Genomic DNA, 11,690 nt, shown 5'->3' on the forward strand with positions numbered 1-11,690 from the left:
GAAGAGGAAAGCAAACACAGGCCACCAGATGGCAAGTGGACGACAGCCTTCGCAGCTATTAGCCGCAAAAGCATTCCCTATAATTTCTGATACGCTATTTCTGTCTAAACGCGGCAATAAAGCCTCTTCTGACTGGCTTTAAATTTTGTGATGCAGTAAGAAAACCTGCTTGGCAGTTAGAGGGAGACCCTGTACAAGCCACAGAAGGCAAGCTCCCGTGGGAACTACGCGGGTCTGGCGAAACCCCGAAATCAGACAAAGGTAATAGATTTAGACTGCCGGTTTTGAAACGCTACAGGGGACTATCTTGTCTTCTAGAATGGGAATTCACCAAAGAGGGAAGCAGACTTTGCTTTCACAGGTCCAACGTACTTCACCTTTTGTTGTTGCTCCGTCACAACTCTTTATTTTTTTTTTCCATTTATTTTTATTAGTTGGAGGCTAATTACTTTACAATATTGTAGTGGGTTTTGTCATACATTGACATGAATCAGCCATGGATTTACACGTATTCCCCATCCCGATCCCCCCTCCCACCTCCCTCTCTTCCCGATCCCTCTGGGTCTTCCCAGTGCACCAGCCTCGAGCACTTGTCTCATGCATCCACACAACTCTTTAGTGACCCCAAGGACTACAGCCCGCCAGGCTCCTCTGGCCAGAAGGCTAGAGTGCGTGGCCATTTCCTTCTCCAGGGGATCTTCCCGACCCCCAGACTGAACCCGTGTCTCCTGTATTGCAGGTGAATTCTTTACCCCTGAGCCACTGGGCAGCCCTACTTCATCTTTTAGCACCAGGCTTATTTCAGCCAACAGGAAGAGAGCAGCCTATTGCTCTTCTGAGCTCTTAAGCAAGCTTAAGCTTTTCAGATATCTGGCTAAGGCTATTTTTTAAGCAGCTTGATGTTTAAAAATACCAGTACACAAGGTCAAAATAGAGTTCTCTTATCTAGATGTTGATAAACGTAAGACCAAAAGGGAAGTTTAGATACAAAACAAAAATAACATTAAAATATAAAAGATTAGGGACTTCCTGGTGGTCCCTTAGGACTCCGCATTTCCAGTGCAGGGGGAGAGGGTTCGATCCCTGGTAGGGGAACTAAGATCCCACATTCCACACAGCTTGGCAAAAATAAAATAAAATAAGATAGTTAGAAATGAAATATAAAAGTTTAGAAAACATCTTAAATAGCTCTATTTGTTCATATTTGCATTATTTTGCATTTTAGAGAAATTAATATTTTTACAAGAATGAATACCTCCCAATTCTAGAAAATTAGAAGTGTTTAGGAAATAAAAAGGTTGAATAGAGGACTTTGGGTTGAGAAATATGCAGCTTTTCATTTGAAAATGCTCAGTAATGTCTTGGTTGATTGAAATTGCTAATCAAGGTAAAAGATGTACGATTCAAGCAATTACAGAGCAAATGTAGCTTCTTATTTTCAAGACACACAGTGGATGCCTAAACAGGATTTTAGTAAATGTTTTAAATACTTTGCACCTTAGATATTTTCAGTTGCTCACTATTGCTTCTTTTTGCCTTTCTTTTTTCCCTTTATCTCTGTTACATGACTGGCTAGCTATATAACATGTCCCAGGTTTTCTATAACTTTCTGGCGCATATTAGGTAACCAAGAAGTCTTTAGTGTGTGAATAAATGGATGATGGATGAAGAGATCGTGGATGAAGGATAAATAACTAAACACATGAACAAATAAGCAAGCTAATGAGCACTATCTTGGGTCACCTGCGATCCAATGGATACAAAACAGATAACACCATCACTCTCCCCCTGATTCTGATAAAGACTTCGCCATTTAAGGTTCTATCTTTGCCAAAGTTGGCGAATTGGACAAAGCAGTTCTGTGCTAGTGACTGAGGTCAGAGCCACACACCATAAACATAAACTCTAGAAAGGAGTGAGACGGAAGTTCGTGAAGGGACCCGGAGGAACCTCCCCAGCGCCCCCCCCCCCCCCCCCCCCCCCCGTTTGTGTGGATGGACAAGGAAGTACCTCCAGGTAAGTCAGGACTTCCGCTAAGAAACAGTTCCACGTCCACTCTGCTTCTTGAGCAAACGGTACATCCTCAAAGTTTGGAACGTGGTCAGATCATTTTAGCCTGGAAAGTATTCTGCACCTTGTAGCCCTGCATCATTGTGGCAGCGATGGTGAGAGCACAGATTAGAGTCAGATGATACCTTTCTTCCCCACATCATGAGTTGCAGTTGAAGATTTGAACACATGGCTCTAAGTGTTCCCAGACTCTGAAGATTATGAACCACCGCAAAGCAGAGCGGGCAGCCTGCCGCAAATCCGTCTCTCTCTCTCTGCTTCTTGTAGCCAATCGGAAGCTGTGTCACTGCCATCTCTAAACCTTGCTTTGTATCCATTATGCTGTTCAGTAAACAAACGGGAGTGAAAACCCACCAGTGGCTTTAATCTTCTTGCGTCTCTCTAACCCCTAGTGTCCCATGGACACTCAGAAGCTGCTAAAGGCTAACAGTGAGAGACGGCGTCTTCAGCCGCCAGAGGCTCCTCTTGCCTGAATTCCAGGTTGAGTTCGCTTTCTACATGTTATGCCACAGAGCTGCCCTTGGGTTTCTGCAACATGAGACTGTGCCTCTCTGCAAGAGGAAACCGATGTTTCATGATGTGTATTGCTAAAGAAGATCAAACTCAGTTGTACCTCCCAAGGTAATCGGCGCAATTAAAGGGAGAATGGAATCCAGGGAGTGGGGAGAAGAAAGATACATTCCGTGGATCCACGCATAGGTTGGTGCACCTGTGCGTGCTCAGTCATGCCCAAGTCTTTGCAACCCCGCGGACTGCAGCCCGCCAGGCTCCTCTGTCCATGGGATTTTCCAGGCAAGAATCCTGGAGCGGGTTGCCATTTCCTCCTCCAGGGGATCTTCCCAACCTGGGAATCGAACCCGCATCTCCTCCGTCTCCTGCATTAGCAGGCAGATCCTTAGACCTTGAACCAACCACTGCATTATACCTCTCCTACTCCTTAGAGACACCCCATCACTGGAAGTTTGTCCCAATATAAAAACCTTTTCAACATCTGAAAAAAAGAGATCTGTCATTGAGTGGGCTTCCCAGGTGGCACTGGCGGTAAAGAACCTACCACAGAACGCAGGAGACGGAAGAGACGCAAGTTCGATCCCCGGGTCAGGAAGAGCCCCTGGAGGAGGGCACGGCGTCCCGCCGCGGGATGCTCGCCGGGAGAATCCCACGGACAGAGGAGCCCGGCGGCGACAGTCCACCGGGTCCCCGAGTCAGACACAACGGAGGGGCTCAGCACAGCACTCACGGCACACCATCCACCATTTGTGAGCGGATAATTCATCTCAGATATGAGCCTGCATAAATCATACCTAGGTTCTCATCAGAAATCTTTTTCACAGGAAAATAACGTCTCCTCACGTACAACTTCATGGAAAACGAGGGCGCCTGACGTTTCTCGGTATGCAGAGGCCACCCTCGCTTACGTCAGGAAAGCGTGATGTGTGGGAGACACTTCTAGCGCTTCAGTTCTCCCAATTACTGCAAGTTCTACAGGAGCCTAAAATGACTGAAGTCTAGAGTTTTAATCCAATACTATTATAGTCTATTCACCAATCTGTTACTACTGTTATGATACGTGGGGAAATATTATCCCTGTGTGGGTTCCATGTTCTTATGTCCCCTACATGATAAACCCAATAGCTAACTTCTTTGCTTTAAAGGTGATGTTTGCTTTACAGAACATTGCAGTGACATCACTGCCTGAATAAATAATGTCATAATTAGTAAGTTTTTATTTGCACCAAAATGAATTTCAATCCTGGAATTTTATGTAGAAGTTCATAAAATATTATAAAAGATTTACTCAAAAAGTTACTGAAAAGAGTGAAAAATAACAAAATGAATTTAACAAATGCCAACAATTTTGCTTGAACTTTTAGTCTATTGGAAATGCTTTCTGCTTCTGTAAAATTATCTATTTTATAACATTTAACATTCAAATAAAGATATATAACTCACATTGGACTACAATAAAATTCTTCTGAACATACAATTGGAATCCAATATCACCTCAGATAAGTTACTGAAGATTAATACTACCAGTGGGAACTCTAAAATAAATTACTGTAAAAAATCAAATTAGTGTAAATGTCTTTTATCCTAAAGATAGTTTAGCTAGCCACATAATTTTTTCCTGTTTAAAATGCAATAACAATTAAATCTTAGTAGAGTTTCCCAGTTTCCAAAATGAATTCTTCAAAGAAGGCTGTAAAGGTTTAGTATTGGCAATACAGTGAACAACTGATGATATTATTTTATTAGTTCCTTTATCAATTAAGTCAAATATAAATGTTACAGTTTTACAAATTTAATATATACATGGGCCAGTTGACTTTAAAATGCCTTTTCTGGCTAGAAGATGATCACTTATTACTTGTGTTTGACGGTCAAACAAAGTAAACAGTTGTCCAACTGTTTTCTTAATTTAGAAGCACCCCACTGATAAATAGTGGGACTGTATTGGAAAAGAATGATTGTAAACTCTTAACTTCAAGGATGGTGGTGTAATATTTCTCTACAGAAAGTGCAGGATAGAACAATGGTCACAAGAGTGGATCAAGAAGCTAGACTTGAATTGGAATCTCATCACAGCCACTGATAAGATGTTATCTTTAAAAAGTTAAATCTTTAAAAATTATTTAACCTCTCTTGAAGAATTAAATCAGTTACCACCTGTAATGTTCTTAGAACAGCACTTTGTGATCCATAAATGTCAGCTATCGTACACACTCTTAAATAAAATATATTTATTTCTACTTTAATGCATCTGACTCAAAAACTTAGAAACTACTTCACATATAAAATAATTGACTCTGTTTTAAATGTATTCAGCACTCTTGCCCAATGTTCAGTAGGAACCAGGCAAACATGCCTCAATTCAAAATCTACTCCCAGTAACCAGGAGCATGCCAACACACTCTGTGAGGGTCAGCCTTGAACTCTGGTCACCGATTTTCTGTCTCATTCCTCCAACTTTGAGTTCTTGCCGTCAGTTAGGTCCAGAACACCCTCTCTTCTCCTCTCACAAGGAGAGCCTACCACTGATTAGTCCTAGCTCACTTTTAATTACTTCTTCATTCTCTCTGCATATTTCTTCTGGCATGAATTCATGGTTTCAACCATCAAATAATGATTTATCACTTATTATATTAAAGGGCCAACACTTTGGCCACCTGATGCCAACAGCTGACGGCTTTGAATTCCATAGATCAAGCCACATTTTACTGATGAAGAAAGAGACACAGAGAAGTGTGCAGTTTGTCAAGGTCGCACAGATCCTGAGTACTACAGCTGGGATTCCCCACCTCCTAGGAGAGCAAACCCACAGAGCTTCCATGGAGTCACGTTTTGTTTCAAGGATGAGCTAGTTGCTGAAGAAAGCCAGAGGTAGCTCTGACAGCTGCCTTAAAAAACAGCAACAGGAGCTTCTTGACAACAGAGACTTTCTACAATCATTATCAGCGGCCACATGAGCCTGCCAGTAATCATGACCCAAACTGGTCCTGTCTGACCAGTTCAGTTCTGTTCAGTTCAGTCGCTCAGTCGTGTCCGACTCTTTGCAACCCCATGGACTGCAGCATGCCAGGCCTCCCTGCCCATCCCCAACTCCCGGAGTTTACTCAAACCCACGTCCATTGAGTTGGTGATGCCATTCAACAGTCTCATCCTCTGTCGTCCCCTTCTCCTCCTGCCTTCAATCTTTCCCAGCATCAGGGTCTTTGCCAATGAGTCAGCTCTTCGCATCAGGTGTCTGACCAGAAGGAACACAGATAAGAGGATCTGGGTAGCTCCCAGGTGCCCCCTGCTCCTCAGTGAAGGCACACTTTCCTCTCCATCTCATGAGCAGCACTGGCCTTTGATTCATGTTCCAAACCAGCACCTCTTCAACTTAATGTGTGCATTTATCAATTTAATAATCAGCAAATATTTTAAGCTATGCAAGAGGTTCTTGGGCCCCAGAGATGAAATGAACAAGACTAGGTTCCTACTAGGGCTTCCCTGGTGGCTCAGATGGTAAAGAATCTGCCTGCAAAGCAGGAGACCCAGGTTCAATCCTGGGGTTGGGAAGTCCTCTTGGAGAAGGAAATGGCAACCCACTCCAGTATTCTTGCCTGGGGAGTCCCATGGACAGAGGAGCCTGGCAGGCTACAGTCCATGGGGTCACAAAGAGTTGGACACGACTGAATGACTAAGCAGACACACACAGGTTCCTATTGACCAAATGTTGATGTTCCAGTGATGGAAACAAGCAGTTGAGCAGCTAAGTTCAGCATCATCTGAAAGGTGTCAGCTGAGGGTTTCGCTGAGATTAAAGGAGGAGGATGAGGGGTGAGTTTTGAGGGAGGTTTCACTGAGAAGGTAACATCTGAGCCCAATGTGGAGGATGAGTGATGTGGATCATTCATTTAGGTCTTTTGATGAAGGTTACAATCCTGGTGATTAGAGAAAAACCCCTAGCAAAGTGGCAAAGTTTTCTGTATGAATGTTCACACTTTGCTTCTCATCTCGAACTGAATGAAGTCACCAGTGTTTTTCTTCTGGCATTTTTCATGAGCGTTCAGTCCATTTTTATGCCAGACTCTGCAATATACTAACCAAACCCTGTAACTCCAGCTAAGGTAGCTTTAGGAATGCCAGCCTCAACAACCCACACAGATTTAATCAAGGCTCCTTCTTGGCACATGACTTCTTTATTCTCTAGAGCATATTTATTCCCATAGAGTTTTCAACTTTTAAAAACAAAACCAAAAACAAACCTACTTAGGACACTTGTCTGTAGCAAAACTCAAATGAAAAATGTCTTTCATCTTCCTTTGACACTTAGAAACAGACTGGCAAGTATTTCCTGGCTAGAAGATAAATACTCTAAGCGTCAGGACAACAGATGCAAAAGCTTTAATACTAAATACTCTATCTGATTAATGCTAAGAGTCCTTAAGAGGCTCTTGGTATAGCAGCTGTGGGGCATGTACTATCTGTAGGTCCTGGAATTAGAAGCCAGACTTCAGAGTTCTAAAGACTGAATGATAACATTTTCAAATCACCATGCAGCTTTCCTGGAAGGCAAGGTAAATTCCTCCTTGAAGAGAATGTATGCAAATTTAGTTAGTCTCCAAATGGAAGGATGAGCTGCAGAGTCTTATACCATTTGGAGGGTATATTTGCCCAGTGGGAAGACCAGTTAAAGGAGAATTATGGTAGTTTGGGCTTGAAAAAAATGTTTAAAAAGAAAACAATGAATCAGTGCTCTTAGATTTTGAACAGGGCTTTTAGGCTTAATGTTACAGTACATTATTTTTCCCCCAGAGGAAAAGAAATATTTTAAATTACATTATTCTTGTGATTCATAAATAAGAAAATGGCACTGAGTTATTTTAATCTGACACTGATGCTACCAGCAATTACAGTTTTTCATTGCAGCAGAAGCATGTTACTATAGGATGTAAGAAAAAGCAGGCATGAATGGTATCAATTTATTTGTGTTTTTAAGTCTATTTTTAAAGTGAATTAATACAAAAAGTGAATCCAGTCAGTAAAGATCTTGAAATTCTGCATAATATTCTGTCTAATTAAATATAACAATATTAATGCTATTTGATATGTATGTCATATAATACATAGTATTCTTATTACCAGACGAAAAGTACCCTAACACTGGCACAGTCTTGACGCTTTTGTTGTTCAGCTTGCTTATTTATTTGTTTGTTGTTTTTGTTTTTATTTCATAGCATTTGATTGGAAAGGAGCAAATTAAAAAAGGAAAAAAAAAACTTTATGGATCAACAAAATTCAGAGTTAGTACCTGGGGGTTCCAGCTTGACATTGTGGGCAAAGACTAAGCCAGAGATTTTCAAGTAAAGCCAAATCCAGTTTATTTCTTCAAATTGTATGGGCTGTTATTCCTTTGCTTAGCACCCTGTTTGCCTGATTATAAAGTAACGAGCTAATTTTTAAATTATTTTTGTAGCTTATTTTTATTCTTTTATTTTTGGTCACACTGTGGAGTATGGGATCTTGGTTCCTGACCAGGGACCACACCTGTGCCCCTGCCCTGAGCGTGTGCAGCCCTAACCACTGGCCCCCCAGGGAAGCACCCAGCCAGCTTTTATAGACATTGAAGGTGCTGACGTAAACCCGACTGAAATTTACCTGGAAATCATTTCTACCCAGATTAGGTAGTTCAGCTTTCAGGGTCTGTACAAAGTTAACATCATCGGCTTTAAGTATGCTCTCTAACTAGCCTGCTCAAAATCTAGAAACTTCCACATCTAGGCCACTCCATATGCCTTTGTGGATCATTTTTATCAATTCTCTACAGAAATAAAAGCTATTAGTTATCAGAAGGGTGAGTCATCCTCTGCAGTGTAACTTTGACCAACCTTTGAATCTATTTCATTAAATGGATATTATTTCAAGGAAGGGCTTCCCTGGTGGCTCAGCTGGTAAAGAATCCGCCTGCAACGTGGGAGACCTGGGATCGATTCCTGGGTTGGGAAGGTCCCCTGGAGAAGGGAATTGCTACCCACTCCAGTATTCTGGCCTGGAGAATTCCATGGACTAGAGTCGGATGCGACTTTCACTTTCACTTTCTTCTGGAGAAGGAAATGGCAACCCACCCCAGTACTCTTGCCTGGAAAACCCCATAGACTGGGGAGCCTGGTAGGCTACAGTCCATGGGGGTCGCAAAGAGTCGGACACGACTGAGTGACTTCACTTTCACTTTCAAGGAAGAGGGATCCTGGTGGAGGCACGTGCCTACTCACTTCTCTCAAAGCACAGGAAGAAGAGAGGGGAGTAGGCAAAGCCAGATTAGAAGAGTTCATTTGCATGGTAACCATCACTGGTGCCAGCTATAGAAAAGTAGGATCATTCAGAAGTAAAAGCATCACCAAAAATATTACCTTTGCCAAAACAGCCCCCTGGTCTAGTGCATGTGTTGTGGCTGAAAGAAACCTCTTTAGACAAAGAAGAATGTAAGAAATTCCAGTCTAAAAACATGGTTTGAAACTAAAATATTTATCCCTGGTTTCAAATGTACCATGTCCCTGTTCTATTCTGCTGTGAATCCCCAGTGTCTAGCCTATGCTGGTAGACATAAAATAAATGTTTATGAATAAATGCGTGAACTACTGAAATAGTCCAAATGGGTCTAATTATCTGAAAGCAAACAAGAGTTATGTAATTAGAAAGCAACTTACAAAGGCCTAGAATGTTTTTATTTCCAGTTGTCTTCTCTTTATTCTATGGCCTTTCTTTTATGTTTGAACTGCTCTAGTCTGTAATTCTCCCTTCTGAAAAAATAGGGCAAGCCCATTGTATCAGAGAGGCCCCATACAGCAGCAGTAACAACAACAAACCCAGAGCAAACACGGCGGGATACTAAAATTTTAAAGCCCTAAAAGAACTTCATTAACAGAAAAAGTTTTTAACTATGTTAACAATATATTTAATATAGTCATTTTGCTTGTTGATGTGATTTTATTTCCCTGCACAACCCCTAAGTCTGAGGCCCCCAAAGGTCATGGCCAGTGACTCCGGAGATGCAGACATCCCTGCGGGTTCACTTCTTACACATACTCTCTGATCTTTCCCCTTGAGGTCTTGACATTTTCTCATGATCGTAAGAGAATCCAACTCTTAGGATTCAGAGATTCTTCCCACTTTAGGAGACTGCCCCCTTCCTCTCGCACTCCCCTCCAAAGGACGTCCCTCTTTATGTTCCCCCTCCCAGACATGCAGCATCACTTCTTCAAAGAGCTCTGGCTTCTAAAAAAAATAAGCACCTCCCTTGGCTTTCATCAGTTCCTTCTTTCTTTAAACTTCTACTGACCAGCACCCACTTTAAACTTCCTCTGAGGGAAGGAATTACAAGGTCTGGATACCTGCTTGTAAAAATAGGAAAGAGAAATGTGGTGAGAAAATAATAGATGAACAGATACCTTAGTAACCGTCAGAGCTGTCTACTTCTATCATCTCACAACACCCTGAGCCCTGTTCACCAAAGCCTTCCTTCCTTCATTAACGAGAGTGTATTAAGCACTTCCTGTGTACCCAGCACTGGGTAGTGTTGATATGTGCGTAAGGCCAGCTTGGTACCTGATATCGAGACTTCACCATCTAGTGACAGACAGACAGACGTGAATAGGCCAAGGGAAGACAGCGTAACAGAGCTGTGACGGGAAATACACAGGGGATTCTCAGAGCCCTAGAGGGGACTCTGACACCCAGACATGGTGACCGGAGCCCAAGAAAGCTTCCCCAAAGAAGGGACATCCAAGAGAACCCTCAAGGAAGAACAAGGGCCAGCCGTGGAAAGAAAGAAGAGAAGAGAGAGGAAAGGAGGGAGAGAAATGAAGGAAGAATGATTTGAGACTTTAAAAACAGCCTGTGCACAAGTTCCAAGTAAAGAAATAGGAGCCAAGATTGAGAATCAGTTTCGCATGTCCGGAGAAGAGAAACAGGAGACATGGCTGGAGGGGAAGAAGACGTCTGATCAAGAAGGATCTTCGGCCAGGTTAAAGAGTTTGGGCGTGGTACCGAGAGCATGGGGAGAGGAGCCCCCCAGCTACGGTGTGAAGGGTGCCCTGGTGTGGGGCAGGAGCAGAATCAGGGAGCCCAGCACGGAGGCGGCTACAGTCTCCAGCTGAGAAATGTGGGACCTAAGCTACAGCAGTTACTCTGCAGGTGGCGGGAAGGAGCAGGAGAGGGGTTTGAGAGATACAGAAGGAGGAAGCGACAGAACACAGCCTGGGGGCTTCGGTAAACGGGAGAGAGGTGAGGATTAACCCATCCATTTGATAAACATTTACTGAGCACCTACTATACGCCAAACACTGGTCTCTGTGCCAGGAATACAAGGGTAACCAGAGGAGTCATACTTCCTCATAAAGCGGAAGAGGCATTCGCATACTAAAATCCATAACCACAAATAGATTTATAACTAAAACTCATGTCGAGAAGGCTGAAGGAAAATTAAAGAATATAATAAGAGAGCATAATGGGGGACTGGTTTAAACTAGAAGATTTAGAGAAGACTTCTCTGAAGTCTTTTAACCGATGTTGAAAAATTAAGCCGAGCGACAAGAGGGAAGAAAAATAACCAAGGCAAAACAAACGATGTGGACAGAAGCGGGCATTGAGAGATATTCAAAAGGAGAACCTCTAAAGCTGGTGGCAGACTGGGTGTGGGGCTGAGAGAGGGCCGAGGGGATGGTTTCCAGCTTTCAGGCATGAACAGTGATCGCTGTTGTTCGGCGTCCAATTGTGCAGCCCCACGAACTGCACACACCAGGCTTCTCTGTCCCACACTTCCTCCCAGAGCTCGCTCACACTCATGTCCATCGATGCAATGAAGCCATCCAACCGTCTCATCCCCTTCTCCTCCTGCCCTCGGTCTTTCCCAGCATCAGGGTCTTTTCCAATGAGTCTGCTCTTTGCATCAGGTGGCCAACGTACTGGAATGTCAATTGTGGAATCAGGCCTCCGACCAACATTCAGGGTTGATTTGCTTTAGGACTGACTTGTTTGATTATATAACAATTGGCTCCAACCAATTTCTTTCTTCATAACGAGCTGCTCAAGTGCCCGTCATCAGGCACCGCTTCTGCTTGAGACTGTTGCTGCCC

This window comes from Dama dama, chromosome 27, assembly GCF_033118175.1.
Source record: "Dama dama isolate Ldn47 chromosome 27, ASM3311817v1, whole genome shotgun sequence".
NCBI lineage: Eukaryota > Metazoa > Chordata > Mammalia > Artiodactyla > Cervidae > Dama > Dama dama.